Source organism: Passer domesticus, chromosome 12 (assembly GCF_036417665.1).
Source record: "Passer domesticus isolate bPasDom1 chromosome 12, bPasDom1.hap1, whole genome shotgun sequence".
Lineage (NCBI taxonomy): Eukaryota > Metazoa > Chordata > Aves > Passeriformes > Passeridae > Passer > Passer domesticus.
In genome coordinates this window covers 11,408,980-11,427,967 of record NC_087485.1, presented here as the reverse complement: position 1 = coordinate 11,427,967, position 18,988 = coordinate 11,408,980, and the positions used below count along the sequence as shown (strand labels likewise).

At 37.3% G+C, this 18,988-nt stretch overlaps 1 long non-coding RNA gene across 2 annotated transcripts; it reads left to right on the top strand.

Moving 5' to 3' along the window:
* Nucleotides 1–944: 944 nt before the first annotated feature.
* On the top strand, nucleotides 945–18,342 carry LOC135279147 (uncharacterized). 2 transcript variants are annotated; one of them, XR_010346471.1, is made up of 4 exons: nucleotides 945–1,076; nucleotides 3,832–3,945; nucleotides 8,368–8,554; nucleotides 18,076–18,342. It is a non-coding gene; the product is annotated as an uncharacterized LOC135279147 (long non-coding RNA). The 2 variants fall into 2 exon arrangements; XR_010346470.1 differs by lacking the exon at nucleotides 18,076–18,342 and having other exon boundaries at nucleotides 8,368–8,723.
* Nucleotides 18,343–18,988: the final 646 nt, after the last annotated feature.

Here is an 18,988-nt window from a genome sequence, read left to right as displayed (position 1 = left end):
GGGAATAAACATGCTCCCCAGCTTTTCATGAATTTGTGCATGCTAAAGATTGGATTCAAAGATTGTGGAAGGCAAAGGAAAATAATTCTCATTAGCTTCTGACCAGGACCTGAATTAAAACCACAAGGAAAATATTGACTTGAAGGACAGTGTGATTTTTTTTTAATTATTATTTTCCTTAAGGGTTATTTTTAAGGCAGCTTAAACAGACATATTGTGAGGATGGATTTGAAAATGATCAGCTTTTGATTTCTGAAAGCTGGGTACTCACTGAGGCAGCAAATAGAAGAAAGTTCTGCTACTAGCCACATTTTAAAACATGCATTTTCCTGCTTCCACAGAAGGACAGCTGATGACAACTTCATTCTCCATTTACTCACATATTTGCTCACTGTTTACACGTTGCTTTTCAGTACTTTAACACAACTTCTGATGCACTTCTGAATTGCTGGCATGACTGTAAACTCCCCCAGACTGAGATCTAGCCAAGCAGACTGTCATTTTACTGCTCTGTGCCAGTATTTTGTTGATGGTGATAGGATAGTCCAAACTACCACACAGCAAATACCTAATTTAAGAGAAAACAGACCTTTCTCTGTCATGACTCAGAGTACTCTGACCCTCCCTTTTGCTCTGTAAGAAAAGAGCAATTTCTAGATGTGATCTCTAGGATGTGATCTATTCAAGTCTCACTGAAGTCTGCAATTTGTTGGGTGTTGGTACTGAAACCCAAAGCCACTGACTGCCCATTCAGGATGGCCTGGTTGGATTTACACACAGAAATGCAAAGTCCTTGGATGAGTTCGGAGGCATGGCACAGGGATTGCAAGATGCTATCTGAAAATGCAGCTAGCTTTAGCTGCACCTCATATTTGTATCTAGTCATGCCTTTGCTTGCCAGGAAGACACATTTACTATGACCTCCTAGGGCCAGCATCAGATAACCCAGGTGAGCTTTCCAAGAGGAGATGACATGATGTACTTTAGGCAGGGCGCTGCAAGGAGTGATTATACACAGCCAGAGACCACTCACCAGGCCTCCACAGGCCTCATGAAGTTCTTACTGGTGACCTCAGGTAATCTTCCTCTGAAAATGTAAGAATCAGCTGGTACTAACACCAACAGGCATTACATGCTACGTTACAGTTTCCAAAGGAAAAAGAAAATGGGAGCATCCCATCTCCAAGCACTTTCCTGCCCTCTGGATGGGATCCTCAGCATTGCCCGACCTCAGAGGGCAGAGCCAGGCCCAGGGATCACCCAGGGCCCTGCAGCCACACACAGGCACCTCCCGGCAGCACGGCTGGGGGAATGAAACCAATACACACTTTCCACTGAGCTAAATCTCACTGACTTCTGCTTTAAGGGGGTTTTGGGGATCACCAGAGTTGCTTAATGTTGCTTTGGTCTTCTCTTTTTCCCACTGTGCCAAAGCCGACTTGCCTGACAGATGTGTTGAAATGTCAACAGGAAAGCTGTTTTCACTCTAATTTCAACCTGGCCCAAACCATCAGTTTTACCACCACACCACAAGGATTTGTGAAAATCAAAAAGTTTAATCTGATTTAGAAACAATAAAGCCTTTGAGTTTTTAAGTTTTGTCATTTATCACGTGTCCTAACTATCAGTCCTATGTCAGCCGAGAACTGAGGAAAAAGCTCTCTGAGCATCTCCAATTCTGAAGAAATAATCAACTGTTGTTAAAATGGCATTGTTCTCTCTGCAATGCGGAACCATCTGGATTCTAGCAAAGAACTAGGAGGCACTGGATATGCCACTGGCCCAGGGAAAAGTACTTTCATAAAACCAGTCTGCTTCCTTCACATGAACACATTGCTCTGTTTCTTGCTGTTGATGCAATACATGTTTCTGTCTCTCTATGAAATTTCTGCAATACCTATATTCATAATAATTCACTGCTACTGGTCTTCAGAATGAAAACCTGTTAATTTTATTAATTGGACCAAGTCTTGAGGCTGTTAAGAGGTTGTTTTCTTAGCCCTTCATTATGTATTCAATAGAGATGGTAGCCAAGATGTCTTTTTCCCTTTCCTTTCAACCACAGAATAGGAGCTTTCTCTTCTCCTTCTTTCCCTCATTGATAGACACTTAAAATTCAAATTACAATTATACTAGAGCATAAAAATATACAGGTAAGGCAGATGTTGTGAGCAAGCTATTTGACAGAACCTCTTTATTTATTTGGATGACTTAATAAACTGCAGAAGCTGAGGTCATCAAAACCTCTCAATCATGTTGCAGTCTAGTGCCAACAGCTGTAACAAAAACTGATGATGTAAAACATGTTAAACATGTCAAACCCAAATTTCAGACAAGCCAGTCTGTAATAAGACTATTTTCTACTTGAACATTACATGGCAGTGTGCTCAGGTTTATTTATGCTGTCCTTAATAGGAATAACCAGAAACCCTGTTTCACTTGCTCAAGGCTGAATGCAGAGACTGTTTTGTCATGAAACAGCTTGAGATCTATATTGCTTTCAGATCCAGTTAGGTAGAACACAGGTGTTAAAATTGGATTTTAGAAATTAAGTTTCATCATTTGTAGAAAAAAAAATCTTTTCTTAGTAAAAAATTCTAATTGTTACAATATTGGGGGAGAAAGAAAAAATACATTTATCACCTTCACCATTTTTGGCCTCTTACTTTAAAACCCTATTTCAGTGGATAAAGAATTCCATAAAGAAAGCATGAATAGTACAAAGAAAAACAAAAATATCAAAATTTATTGATCAGATAAAATAAAAAGGTCTTAGTCAGGATTTTAGATTGTGAAAAACAATAACAATCTGCAGGCAGAACATGTACAAATTGCTATATAGGTAAACTATATTGCAGAATATTAGGGAAAGAAAGTAAATAGAAAAGAGAGTAGAGGCAACTCTACATGGTTTTCCTGGGACACCACTGTGGCAAAGCCGAAGGGTCAGATTCCAACATCTAACGCACAGCACGTACTGCCACACAAGTCTAAAAAATTCTGCTGACACTCGTAAATTGCCACATGTTTGGATTTCCAACAAGATCTCACAACAAGCTGTGTTACTGCAAGTCATTATTTCCTTTGGGGGGAAAAATGTCTCTAGTGATGTTAAAAGTCGTGGCAGGATGTGCTATAGTGTCAAGAGAGCTCACCAGGGAGCATTCCTGCCTCAAGGCCAGGAGGTTGGATATAAATTCTGCACCTGGTTAGGGGCTGGGGGGAATGGGCTAAAGTTTATCTCAAAACTTGGAGAGTCAGTGGTTGTGGACAATGCCCCACTGGCAAATCCAGAGAGCAAAGGCAGGCAGGAGCAGTGCAAGATTCACATTTCCAAACTCTCCTGTATGGAAAGTGCATCTGAAAGATGCTAATGCAGCACTTGCCTTTTCAAAGGTACACACTAAGCTATAATGAGCTTTAGAGATTTTTCTGTCAGAGTGAGAACCATGTTAATTAGCTGGTCTGCATTCCCCAAAATCGGAGACCAAAGAAGTGCATCTAGTATTTTCCCATAAATATATGGTTTGTATCTGTTGGGTTTTTCTGGAATAAGAAATCAGAGGAAAATGACCAGAAACACTGAGTCAGCTTGCTATTTTTTTTTTCAAACTGATTCAAAACATGCTTTATATTTTAATATGTTAAACAAAAATATGATTCTTCCTATATACAGAAAAAAACAATAGAAGATATTAATCTGGAATAGCTTAAAACAAAATATTGATGGTCTGCACAAAGTTAATATCTTGCCTGTTTGTCTATGATATTGGCTTAAAACCACATGCATTTGAGACATATTTTTGATTTTCACTTTCTGTTGAAGTTTAGGTTCAATGGCCTAAGGTTAGCAGGCAGAATGCAAAACTGTTACTGAATTTTCCCAAGTTTGAACGCAGAGAAAAGCAGAAAAGTTTGAGCACCAATTATCAGTGCCTATGATAGGTAAGAGGCTGAGTGTCTAATGTGTAATGTTTTTTGAGTTTCTTAATAGAGTAGAAATTAAATATCTTACTCTCCTGAAGTGATTTTTGTCTCCATAACTGTGCTGAGAAGCAGGACAGTGCAGTCCCATGGGGGGAAGCTCACAGTAACCAAAGTTTCCTGCCATGGACGCACTGGCTGACCCAGCACTAAACCCAGGCAGATCTGAGTCCCAGCCCTGTAGCCCAAGTTCTGCCAACTCACACGAGGCCAGTGCTCACAACTGCAGGTGAGGACTGGCTCAAGGATGGACAAGAGCCACCATGGACAGGTTTTGAACAATCACTGCAACAGCCAGTAGCAGGATGTGCACCAAAATCCGTAGTAAGAGAGTTAAAAAGTCCCCAAATTGCCCAGAGCTTCTCAAATGATGTCCATGCATGAACCATTGCAAACCAAACAATGAATACTGACTTCCATCACCCACAACATATCTTGTTAAAATAAATTCTTATACACTGACTTGTGACTTCAAATGAAAGTAGAAGAAATACTATTAAAGTTATGCCATGATCCTCAAGATATATCTTAATTTCAACAGTACTGCTTATTTCAGTCACATGATATTGTTGAAGCTTATAGAAAATATTGTCACAAAGCCCACTGAAAATCAACAATAAAATCATTAATGAAAAACCAAGAGAACTTTAAATTAATACTTGATGAATCATATGTTATTGTCTCATAAAATGTCACAGTTGACATATATTTATGCATAATATTTATAATGCAAAATTGAGTTGAACAAAGATTTGTACTAAAAATAAAGTCTTAACTTCATTTCTTAAATTCTTAATTGTGCAACCCAGTAATGGGACATAATTTAACAGGACTGTCTCAGGACAAAAAACTAAAATTATATACTTGGCTAATAAAAACCAGTTTTCCTTAAACAGGCATTCAGAGGTTTGACCTTTAACTACATTGAAAGTAATCCAAAGTATTCTGAATTTATTGGACTTTGGAAGAGCAGTTAAGAGGTCCTGATTTAGAAACGCCCATTTTAATCTTAATTTGAACCATGATACATATTTAAATTTTAATCAGCCAAGAGTACAATGCTACCATCAATGGGGTTGAAAACAAGAGGGTTTTCAACTCTTAGTGGTGTGGCCTGCTCTTCACAGCCTGATGCACCATGGTTACTCTGATTTAGTGGTATTTCACACAGAGCTCCTCAGCAGATGGAAATGATGAGAAGAAAAGACAAAGGACACAGTCTAACATTTTATGAAGTAACCGTATGAAAGCCTTGAAGAACATTTTGGAAAATAAACATGCACTCTTTTTGTTTTCATAAAAGTGATAATAGCTTTGCAATGGGGGAATTTTTCTAAAAGAGGGTGGAAGGACATGGTAGATTAACAATATTGTGAAATAATCTGAAATAATACATACATAAATTCCTCAGTTTTTATGAAGCCCATGAAATTTTGACGACAGAAATTTTTACTTCAGCCATGAAGATGTAGATGACAACACCTGTAAAAAGAAGTTAAATAAGATTCTTATAAAGGTCTTATGTTCACAGGAACTAGTGACATGATTATGCCATTGTTTGAATGGACACTAACAGAATTTCTTTAAGTTTGGTTTGGTTTTTTTATCTTCTTCAATTGAGAGGTGGAAAGAAAACATGCTTTTTAACAATAATACTTGCACAAAACCACACACAACTTACACACAAATATATATAGAACAAATATTTTTATTTTTCAAAATGTACCATACTTACAATCCTAGATCTTAGTCTTCCAGAGACTTACAACCTTAATTACCTTATGTTCATGAATATTAACTTAGTCAATGAAAGTAGTTATGTCTTTTTTAAAAAAGCAAACACATAAGAGTAAGTAAGGACTTACTAAAATCAGTGGGGGGAACCCCAAACCCAGTAGCACACCTAATCTTAGTTTATGTAATAGAAGTCAAAATACAGTGAGTCAACCCCCTGCTCAGTGTAAAACAGCACACTTTACTGATGTGAATGGAGCTACACTGACTTACACAGCAACCCAAGAGATGTAAAGAGAAATACTGATCCTTGACACATTCCAGCAACTTCCATCACTCCAACTCACTGTCATATTGTGATCTCTGAAAATTTAACCATCTGGGGGAGGAATGTGAAAATACTGATTATTTTTCTTGCCAGATGACTTGTTCAAAACACATAAGTAACATAAGTTGCAAAAAAATTCTCCATATACAAGAAGTTTATTTTGGAGAAATTAAGAAAGAGAAAGAAATTATTAGGCACCTAAGGATTTTTACTCAATGATATTCCAAAAATAGTTTATGACCTCTTTTGTTCTCTTCAACAAATAATATTTAAATACTCCATACAAAAGAGAAGCCTAAGAATGTTTCATCACAAAGTATCTGATGCTGTGGGGTAACAGAGTTCCTTGAGACATTAGAGTCCTTAGTTCAGCCTCTGCTTAATTCAATGCATGGGCAAAAATTTGGGCTCTTCTAGCATATGGTTGAACCCCTGCGATGTGAGGATTCCTCCTCCACTCAATGACATACAAGCTGACCATGCAAAGTGAAACATTTGTCAGGATAAGAATCAGAGCACACATCATCTGGTGGAAGGGCAAGGGTGCCCTTGGAAGGCAGGAAGACTGAGATGTGCCTGAGCCAAGGCATCTCCTGGCATTTATTTGGTAAGAGTCCTCAAGTAGCTGGGTGTGTTTTTATTTCCTCAGCTTCCATTACAACGCACAAGCCCAAAACATTTTGAAATATCAAACCAGTTCCTTTGACATTTTCAAAATGAACCATTTCAACATTGTGTTGAAAACATTTGTGAGTTTTGTTTCTACTCAGACTATTTGTCAAATAGTTTCAACCACTCTGAGCCTTTTCTCAGCAATAAATGTTACTCTGATTTCCCCCCACTCCTTAGCTTTGCTTTTCAAATGGCTAAGCCACAGCCCTACTGATACTTGGTAAAATTTTTGTTCTGTTTTATTTCAAATGGTAATTTTAAGTACAAGGCTTCCTGTAATCTGCAATGCAACAGCCTGCTTAGTCAACACCAGCCCTGTGAATGCTTAGGAGACCCTATGGTGTTTAGAAGGAAACAGGATATGTAACATTCTGCTAATTGAATAAGACAGCTTTTATTACTAAGCAGCGTCTTTCCATTTCCCACTGAAGTCAAGATATTTACATACACCTAATGCTTCAATTTACAGGCTATAAACAGCCAAGTCATTGCAATGCAATTATTAATTGCTAGTGTATTTGCATGGAAATTATTAAGCAGTTAATATTTTAAAGGAGAGAGCAGCAGCTAATTTTGGCCTCACAAGACAATTTGTCCAATGACATATTTCCTAGACCTCAGAAATAACAGACATAAAAAAGATAGGTTTACACTGGTATAAGATAATGAAAATCAGGATTTTCAATAACTAATTTCTATATGTCTTGATGTGTAATTTATATAAGCCTTAGCTGTAGGTTTGAATGGACAGTAGAAAAGCACACTGAAATGAAATGTCTGGATCGTTCAGACCCACTGAAATGGACAACACAAGTTTCAAGGAATCTCTGTGATCTTTTAGTCACTGTTTTCATTTAGACACAGAGCAGGAAGGCCAGAGTTGTACCATATCACAGCAGGCAAATTGCTCTAAAATGTGTATTTTGGGTTATTATCCTCTTTTGAATGCGTTGAAGATGTAATGATATCAAAATATATCTTCCAAGCTTTATTGAAATCTTAGAATGCCATGAAAAAAAGGGCAGACTCAATATAAATGATGACATAGGAGTATGTATATTTAGGCTATGCAAATAGCTGGAAAGACAAAACTTATCCAGGCTTAAATGAAAAAAAAAGACAACCTTAAAACTTCTCCAGACTTAAATGTTCTCCTGACTTTTAGGGGAAAGTTTTAGTGTCTAAGCTCAAATACAAACACCTGCTTCTAAACACAGAGCTGACTATTTCTGCCTTTTGCCAAATGTAAACATTATACCATGTACTAACTGCAGTAGAAATTAAAGTGCATGTATTTCTGACTTGTAAACAGAAATGGCATTGATAGCTCTTCAAAGACATAACCTATGTAAAACTATGAACATTTTAAACCAAAAACTGTTTTTCTAGGGAATAAAATAAATAATAACAAAGAAGAGATCATCATTACAGGTGTGTGCTAAAGCCAAGTGAAATCAAAAGGCAATTTTACAGTGTTCAAAGAACTGGGTATTTCAAATACTAAACTTAAGCAACAGCAGCAATTCCCTAGCATCTGCCTGAGTGCTTCATAGGGGTAAGGAAAATACCTTTAATCACATTTACTTCATTAGTTACCATGCATTTTATTGACTTTTTAATGCTCAAATCCTATGCTCTATCCTGTATAGAAATATTGCAAATATGAGTTGTGCCTGGAAGTCACTGAAGAATTCATGAGAAAGGCTCATAAAATCTGATTCTACAAAGGCTCGGCCCCAAGTTACAGTCAACAGGCTAGGAGACCTCACCAGGGACTGCAAATGAGGAGGAAGACCTTTTATGACTGAATTGTAGAAAAACATTGTGATTCTCAAGGTCAGTGTGATTCTCCAGAACTTGAGTGAGGCACACAGTCTTAGCTGTCAGTGGGATCAGGATCTGACATTGCCACTGCCATTTTCTCCAGAAATCTACACTGCTATAGGTCCTCTAAAATCATTATTCAGAATACGCACTTTGCAAATAAAATTCAATTTGCTAACAAGTTTCAAGGGCCTGTTAGATACTCTCCTAAAGTTTCTATCTTCAAAGAAAAGAATGAGAAATTTCAAAGATTACAAAGAAAGGAAACGAGTTACATTTCAAACTACTTGTGAATGAAATTTAAAGCTTGTTGTTTTTAAGTTTTTCTTGTCATCATTCATTAACTCATTTGCTCATTCAAATCCTCAAGAGAGTAAAACTCAAATCCTGACAAAGTCACTACACCAAACATTATTTTAAATTTTGCGTGTGCTGCTCAAAGCCTTGTGCTCAGAGCTACAGGAATATGTCTAATCTCAGAGTCAAACACGGCGCAGCTCCTTCCTTGACTGGGAACTGTTAGCAATACGAGCAAAAGACATTGCACTGCTGGTGCCAAAGCTTTGAACAAAATTACTTCCTTTAACACACCACCACCTTAATTATGTGCTGGGGAACATAAAGCAGGTCAGACAATTTGTACTAGGACATCATAATTCCATCAGTATAATGCTGACATTGCTAAAGATTTATGAACGGAATGTCGCAATTATTTTTTTAGTAAACATATCAAGTTTCACTAATGGGGGGGCTGGAAGTACTAATTAGCTTTTGTTTTGGGTGGGTTTTTTTTTTTTTTGCAGTGTATCATGTAAGATGTGGGGAGCAGAGGGTGGAAGGGAAGGATCTGTGACAAAAACAAGCACACACAATTTATGTATGGCCTGTAATTCAAGCAGATGTTCTTATATATATAGGGGCCGCAGGGATTAAAGCCTTTCTGCACATAATTCTGTTTGCTAACTACCTTCTTTCTGCACAAACCTTCCAGCCTATGATAGAATTTTGCTAAGCCCCATCTCTTTAAAAGTGAAAAGGAGCAGTAGATAAACAATCTTAAAAATTTCAGTTGTTAAGTCTTAGGGTTTGGCAGTTTTAATGGTTTTAACCAGTCTGACTGGCTTTAACCTTTAACCAGCTGGGTGATTCCATTGGAATTATTATAACTGCATCCAACAATAGTGACCTTGATTGGCAGAGTTTCCTTTGGATATTCAGTCAAACCAGCACTTGACTACTGTTGGCACATATGCACTGGTCCTACAGAAAGAAATTATTCTCATGCTAAATCTAAATACTTGATATTTAAATAATATCCAGACTCCCTCCCTTAGTGACCATGCTCAAAGGATTGTCAAAATCAATAGACAGCTCTAGAGAGAAAGAGGTAAAACCAGTTGAGTGGTCAGTACTGTAATTCTATAATATGGAAATATCATAATATGATGGCAATACAGCAAGCTGGGGTCAGAGCATTCCAAAATTAATGGTTTAACACTCATCTGCCGGACTTACTGCCTCCAGAATAAAAGAACTCGTGAAAACAGTGAAGAATTCTACAACTTTCACTGACAATTATGTACCTGTATCTAAAGAAAACAGCTGCCCAAGCCCATTTTCTCAGACATGTCAGTGCAATTCCATCCTGACACCACTGTGGCAACTCCGCATTTGCACCAAACAACATCCAAATGTGTCTTCAGGAAAAATCTTTTCTGTAACCACTTGTAGGCACATCCAGCACTTTCTAAAAGGAAATATAATATTCAAAGAAAATTTTTGTAGCAAGTAACTTTTCAGGAGCAGATCTCTCTGTCTTCCTGCTCCTTCTTGAAAACCTGTCTGGTTCATCTCTAGCTGGGCTTCAAACCGCAACACAAGTATGGAAGGAGAAACAACCATGAACTAATTCTTCTTATACCCTGTCATTCTCTACAAATACAAAGATTATAAGAGCTTTTAAATAAAGTTCTATCTATGTGGAGACAGGCCAGAAGGAAGGGCAACAGGATTCAGTTCATGATCTGGAGCTGGAACTGAATTTTCATTGTCCTCTCTGTCATATTGTTAACCAGCTTAATATAATAAAAAATGAGAAAAGATTATTAAAAACTTATCTTTTATTTTATAACATAGCTGGTGTAAATTGTGTTTTCGGTGGATTTAATTAGAAATCCAAATTCTTCCCCATCACCCTCTGCAAACAACTTAAAACATTTAAAATATGTAATTTCAAGGAGGTCTTTACCTATATTTATATGTAACAGACTGACACAGTCTAGTTCAGGAATATTTTGTATAATCATCTTTTACTGTCTTACAGCTTCATGAAAAGATTGTTGATTCACAAATGCTATGGATCCTTATTAGGATTCACCTCAGTGCATTTCACTGTTTCTCAAATTATCTTGGAAATAAAGAACATAAGTCAAGAACATCATCCTGTAAATGTGACAGCTAAACATAGAATCCTTAAGGCTGTAAAAGACCTGTAAGATTGAGTCCAGTTGTAAACCCAGCACCATGTTCAACATTAAACTATATTCCCTAGTGCCACATCCACACACCTTTTGAGCTCTGTAAAGTGGTAGGATAAATTTCTGATCTCAGAATAAACATGAAATCTTTATCAAGAGATTTGCTTTCAATTATTCTCATATTAGAGTGCTTCCAAAGAAATCTGGATAGCATCCAAATAGTTTGGGATCACTTATTTTCTTTGAAAAGGCTTTTAATATGATGTTGATCATTGACACTCCCATCTTCTTATGCTTCAAATATGTGACAGCAATGAAACCTTTTCTTTAATGCCAGCCAGCTGCAGCACCTGTTCTTGTGTTCACTTTTCATATTTCTCTTGAGATTTGAAGCTTTGTATAACAGGGCATGTTAACTAATTGTAGTCTTCTTATTTAAGCTTTCATCTTCACGACACTGAATATAAAATGGAAAATGTCACTGAATCCTCTACTCAGGAGTACCAGTGTGAGTACTGCACATATAGGAGGGCTTTTGTCCCACACCACTCTGGAACTGCCTCAGAGATTTTGCATATAAAAGATGGAAAAACCCCAACAAAACAAAAAGACAAATCATACTTATTTGTCACTGGGTAATATCACACATACTAATTCACTAATTTACTTTTTTTTCATCATGTCCAAAACAACTGATCCTCAGAACTTGTGTTTAGTCAAAAAAAGTAGCATCATCAGGATGTGACAGTGGAACATTCTGAGACTAAGACATGTTCAGAGATCACCATTCAGCTGTGAGATGTTCTTCAGTGACAAGTGGTGCCAAAGTAAAACCCTGGATAGAAACGTCATGATCTTGAGGGAGAAAACAATCCTCAGAGTGATTTAAAAATGAAACAATGTCATCTGAATACTTTTTGTCTTATTCATGGTTCTATTTTTTTTTTTTTTCTAATCTTTGCATGCTTTTGCATCAGATATTAGAAGGATTTTTTTGTGTGTATGAAAGCTACACCTAAAATGACATTAAGGTGAAACTACAAGCCTATCTATTTTTGGCAATATAAGGCAGAAATTGTTTCTTTATTCACTTGCAATCTGAAATGTGCACCGAATCCAGTTGTACCTGCACAAAGCATTAGAAAATCCCATATGTAGAATTTTTGTAGCATTTTCATAATTGTTTCATAATTATTTTTAAGCCCTTGCTTTAAAAATCCACACATCTTCAGCGAAAGAAAATGAGTGGGAGAAAGATATTTCTTCCTTTTTATATCATAGACTAATACTTTCCTCACACCACTTTTAAACACTTCATTGGTGAAGAGCACGTCATGAGAGATTAAAACACAGGATAAAGACACAATCTGACATGTTGGAAGAGGGAACAGATGGTGACATGCCAACATTACTGGTAGGAACAAGAAATTCAGAAATGTAAGAGAAAGCAACAATGCAGGGCACAGGAATAGCACCAAATGAAACTTTTCTTCTGTGCAGCTTTAAAGACTATTACTTGCCTGGATCAAGGACTTGTGCCACCAGTGGCCTTGATAAGAAACATATGGATGCATTTTACAATGGTGTGAGGATGCGATTCTGGTATTATTAGATCAGTCAGCAGCATTCCCCCAGGCAGTGGGCACATTGTGAGCATAATGGTATTAATTCTACTTCATTTGCTACAGCTTAGTTGTTTCCTTCGCATCAAAATCCTCATAATGAAAGGAGAGAGGTCAGAAAGTTTTCCAGTGTACTGAAGGCCCACTGTAAGCCATTTGGATGCACATTCCTAAATCACTGTTACAAAGGAGAAGGTATTAAAAAAACAACAGTAACACAATGGCTTGTGAATATTTGTGCAATTGAAGGATTGCTGGTGAATGGAAGGTTGAATGGGAAGAATCCAATCACATACATGGAGTATGAAGGATTGGTTTGGTGACAAAATCAAATCTCATTCTAAAAATCACATATGTGAAAAACAGATATTTCACCCATTTATAGTTGCTGCACAAAGGGATTCTGAACTTTCTTCAACCTTTCCCATTCTCAGCTACATCCTTTTCTTAACCGAAAGAATTTTTTGCACTCAAAAAATCTATAATGCCTGCTGTGTACAGAGTTTGCAAAGATTTCTAATGAGCACAAACTCTTAAAACCCCTCTTCTTTTTTTAGATAAACATATTTGATCTTTCCAGTCATTATCATTTTAACTTGCAAAGTGACATTATGCCAAAAAGAAGGAATTCATAAATTAGTTCCAATTTAGAAAGTTTTCTTGTCATTGTATAAATGACAGATCTTTAAAAAGACGACTTAAAATGAAATGCAATAAAAAAAAATTCACTTTTGTGTCAGGTTTTTCTTTTCTCTCTCTTTTTTTAAGACTGAAAGAATAAAACAATGTGCTATCAAAAAGAAATGAGTGGTACAAAAAATCACAAATGTGCATGGACAGGAAACTAATTTAAATTCCCAGATTGTTTAGGAAAATTAAATTTAGTTAGGACAGTAACAAAATAAAAAGTGAGCAGAAAACACTTTACAAAGTTAAATTCACTTTTCAGCAGAAATTAATAAAGCAGGATTCACATCCACCTTCTTATTTCAAACCCTGCTGGTGGCTGGAGCTATTGATGCTTGGGATCAAACCTGCTCTCCTGAAGTCAACTAAAAGTTTGCTAATTATGTTACTGAGCCAACATCACACCCATGCATTTTGTTGTTATTCTCTTTAGGGACTGCAAAATTTAGATGCAGAGTTGGGTTTGGCTTTCAAATAGCTTCAATGGTTGGAAGCACTTGCCTTGAATTCTTTGAGCAGAGTGTACCACTGTAATGAATTGATGATATGTGCAGAAAAAGATCCTGAGCACAAGTGATGCCAAGGTGACAAACAGAGCAGAAGCTAATGGAAGACTTCTCTCAGTGAAAGGGAGAAAACAAATTTAGGGTTGTGTGAGCAGATTTTCTACACTAGGAAAGGAAAGCATTCAAGGGAGGCACCATTCCAGGCAGTGACCACAGAAAACTCCTGGGGCTCCTGTAAGCAATTCTTCTGGGTTTCATTACTTTAGCTTGTTCTCAGCCTAAAATGGGGTTTATCAGAGGTCCCACATGCCTGTTCTGGACTTATGGCTGCAAATTCATCAAAATACTTACCAATGTACTATAATGGAGCAACTTAACCACACAACCATTGACCTATAGGAAATAATTTCCTGACATCCAAACAAGTTAGCACTTGTTTCCTGCTAACTGTCCAGAGTTGCACACAATTCTTTCACTCTAAGATCTACCTGGCATCATAACATTTACTTCCCTGTTTAGTAAGCACATATTTAGTTCTGTAATACTGAGATTTTACTGCCCTGCTCTTTCATTTCTAGGTGTCTTTCCTAAAAGTTTAATAACTTCCAAACAAATAATTTAAATTACATTAATGGGAGCTCTGTTTAACACCTCAGGTTTGAGTCTTCATTCCTTAGTGAGATTCTGTTACTATTTTTAGCTTCAAGTTTTAGGCAAAATAATTTTAGATAGGAGATAGCTACATTTTCTTACTCAAGAAATCACAGTACTGTCTTATATTGCCTGCATCAACACACTCCATGAAAGGCAAGTAAATTAATTTCTGAGGCATTTTCACCAGCAGATATCAAAATACAACAAAATACTCTGGTGTTTGTATCACAAATAAGAATATAGAGCTAAAAGAAAACCACTTGATGTGCAGATCTACTGCCCTAGTGCTGGCCATTTTAACAGAATCTGAGACAATAATGATTGCAAAATACAACTTACAAATCTTCTTCCCTAGTGGGGCAGAATTTGTTTTAAATACCTTTTATTTTTTTGTAAGAGTAAGTTGAACAAACAAATTTTCTGGATGTAGTGCCAAACTGTATTTCAGACAGTCATGAATGAATTGTTAATTCCTGAGGTGCATTTCTCCTGAGTGGTTCTTGGCTACAAGCAGGTTCCCTGGTTAGTTTGACCAAATGCAGAGGATCACGGCAGCCATGGCCTGGAAGCACACATCCCCTTTCAGCATTGCATGTGCAAGGGGAGACCAGAGCACTGGACAGGAACGCCATGGCACTGTGGGATCAGCTTCCAGGAAGAGTCAATTCAGTTATTTCAACATCAACAACTGCCAAAGTATAAAGAGTTCAAAGCCTTTGAGCCTTTAGGGCTGTAACTTCATTCTTCCGTACGAATACATTCAGAGTATGTCTGACATCTTAAACAACTAACCTTATTGCAGGGGGGGAAATTTGTATCTGAGCCTATCCAGTACAATTTCAAAATACTGTAACTGCAGCTGATAGAAACTTCAACATGATTAGAATGATCACTATGCCCACATGCAAACTTTTCTGGTTTTCATTTTTACTTTTGTAGTAGACCTCCTTTTATTACTTTAATGCCTACATTTAAAACAGAAAGTGAAATGATATTTAGGATAATGTTTTAGCATCTGTTTCACAATGGTTTTTATTGAAGCTGTAAAGCACTTGCATGCATAGAGAAAAGAAGATGCATTTTAGAAATAAAACTATTAAGTAACATTATCTTGCCATGGTTCATTCCCACTGGGATAGAAGAACCATTTGAAAAGCATAACTGAATTTAGTTGAAATATAATAAATTTTTTATCTTCATCTTACCCACCTTTTCAGCACTGCATGATGATCAAGAAAGTAATGAAACCATGAGTGTTTATGTTTAGAAGCTTTTGTCTCATCATATATGGTACAATGTGTTCATATTTCCACCTACCATGTAAATTAGAGAATAAATTGAGTATAACAGGTTCCTCCCAGAAAGGAGGATGAACATATATATTTCCATGTCTAATTACCAATATGTGGTCCACCAGCAGCAATCAACATCACAAATGGATTAAGATATGAGGAGAAATGAAAATATGCCTTTGCATATCATAGCAAGAACAAATGGTCTCCAGGTAACAGAATGAAATGGCTGTTTATATCAGCAGAAAATCACAGAAATACATATCCTAAGCAAAATTTACAGAGACAACTTCACCATGATTTTTCTGGGGGCCAAATGTTAGGTACTGCATATATCTTCTTTTGGGAATGCAGACACGGACAGGAACCATAGAAATATGCCCATTAATTATCTTGAAAAGATTGTTTACTGATTCTTTCCAAAGAAGATAGAAATAGTCTTATTTAATGACTAAATATAGCTACAATAAATTCAATAAAAACATAATACAATATTATGAATAAAAATTACCAAATAGTTAATTGAAAGTTAAATTAGTATGTACTTTGAAATATAGGCCCAGTATCCATTTTGTAAGTCACTGGATCTATGAGTGAGCTGCAGACTCACTCATCAGTGACTCTGATCACTGATGATCAAAGATGCCTTTTGAAGTATATTGGTTCTCCTATCACCCTTATGAACACTGCCTCATATAGAAAAGTAATATTAAAACCCGAGTACACAGTAGGGAAGCACCATTTCTGCTTTGCAGATGGCCAGCTGAGACATGAAGAAATTAAGTGATTTTTCCAATGTCAAACAAGAAACCTGCATCAGAATGGAGAAAATCTAGGCCTTCTGAGTCTTGGCTGATTTCCTGAACAATCAAACTATTCTTCTGTTCTGGCATGAATAAACCTCTGGTTGCAGATTGGATTGGTGAAAGCACCAGTTCATCATGGGATGAAAAACAAAAAAGAGAAGAACTATCTGACACAGTACAATATAATCTACAGCAGTTTTCTTCTCCAAAATTATACCCCAAAATCTCAAAGTTAAATAACACAGTAATTAAAAAAAAAAAAGAAAAGAAAAAAGAAAGGCAAAAGAAAAATTAAGTATCTTAGACAAAGAGAAAAAGATGTTTCAACTGAGGCATGAAAATAAATGTAGATAATAATTACCACTTATGCAATGCTTTTTATCTTCAAAATGCTGTATAAATATTACTTTAAAAATCCTCACAACACCTCAGGAGGTGGGAAAATATTAAGCATAATGTAATAAGTTATATCCTCATATGATTTAAACCAACTTTCATTCTAGAAAACCAAGCTAAAAAGAAGGTTGGGAGGCTAAAAGAGTTTGTTTAAAGCACCTGAGCTGGCCACATTCTTCAGAAAAACCTCCACTACCACCTAAGAGGACTGTGGTTCTCACAGGCATACATGAGTCAGCTTTAATTAATCCAGTTCGGACTCAGCACAGGCTCAGCAGCCAGGGTTCAGCAAGGCTCCAGAGCCCAGCCCAGACTCCAGGCAAACCCTGCAGGACAGCCAGCCCGGACTGTGGGGATGGGGTCACTCACAGGATATGAGCTGGCTCATTAAAATCTCTACCTTGCACAAGAGGCCATCCTGCAGCTCACACGTGGCACAGGCACACCCAGGGCTGGGGCTGTGGAGCTGCCTCCGAAGTTTTCTGCTTTGGCTCAAAGGCAAGGAAGCAGGCACACACGGAGGCTGCTTCACACAGGATGGGGCTGCAGTGGAGATGGAGCTTTTCCACCTGCAGAGCCTGCCAAAATACTGTAAAAAGGGCAAAAGGGAAGGTGGTAAGTCTAATCAAAGACAATGTTTTGAGCTGAATAAAACACTTAACTGCATGGAAAATTCCATTAGGTTGATTAGATACTTGCCTTAGGGCCCTCTTAAAACACCTGTTAAAAAAAAAAAAAGATAGCTATTGCAACGCGGCTTAAAAATATTGGGAAAGCAGGAAATGGAGCTTATTAGAGCTCAAATTAGATCCAAGATTTATGTGAAGAACAGTTGGCCTTTTTAAAAGGCCTGCTTAATCCCTAGATGGTTTTTATTGTTTCTATTATTATTATTTATTTATACAGTGCCATAGGTATACATGGCACTTTACAGACAAATAAAAGAAAACATGGGTCCTCCCCCAGAGAGTTTACAGTACCTGATCCAGCAAAGAGTTAAGTACACAAGTAACTTCATTTGCAGGACTAACCTCCCTTGGAACCAATGAGATTTTTCAAAAAATCAATTTATTGACATGATTATCTCTTCCAGGTCAGACCCTCTCATCTCAGACATTCAGTCTGCAGCCACAGGTGAAGGACCCAGTTTACAGGAATAACCACTTGAGCTGGGCAGTAACTTCTGCTGAGCAAACCTTACAGTAGGATTTAGTTCCAGGTAAAGATTTTGTTCCATGACAAAGATAAGCCAAAGCAAAGAAGGAGGGAAGCTAAGCAGTTTTTGTACTGGTGAGTTTGCTTCAGTGAAAGCCTTTTACCAGTATTGGTAATATCTTCTGAGAGATAGAAAGAGAAGGAAAATAGAGACAGAAAAAAGAGTCAGTGATTGAGGAGCAGCTCCACAGCATGGCTTGGTGCACCCCAGGGACACGGGAGGTTCCGCTCCTCCTTACTGCACCCCAGTGTGACAGGGCTGGCTCTCAGGGACAGCTGCGAGGGACAGAGCTGCACTCTGGGGCTGCTGAATTGGAAGTTTACAGCACGTGCATTGCACCTCAGGTGCAAACTCCAATAACACTCCATGGAAGTGTGTTCTTTCTTTGCAAGAGAAGCACCTCTGGCTCCCGTGAAAACCCCACTGTTCTGTTTTGTCTGGAAGATGAGGAGATCCTGCTCTGCTCCTCACTGTCCTGATGCCCCTATTTCTGTCAATGGAAAATTTGAGCTACCTCAAGCCACTTCTCTTTTGGAGGGGAGTAATGACTACTCCAAATGTGCAACCCTATTTGCCTGCATATAAACTTTTAATAATGTTCATTAAACTTTATTAGAATTGTTCGTGCAGCCAGATCAGGGTTACAAATTAAAACCTCAATCCTGCAAACACTTATGGAGCTTTATTCATGTAACCAAAAGGAAAAATTTCTCTTTCTATACTCGCACACTTAAACTGAATCTGAAATGTAAATACAGTGCTATTTATTTTCTTATCCTCTGGCATTAAG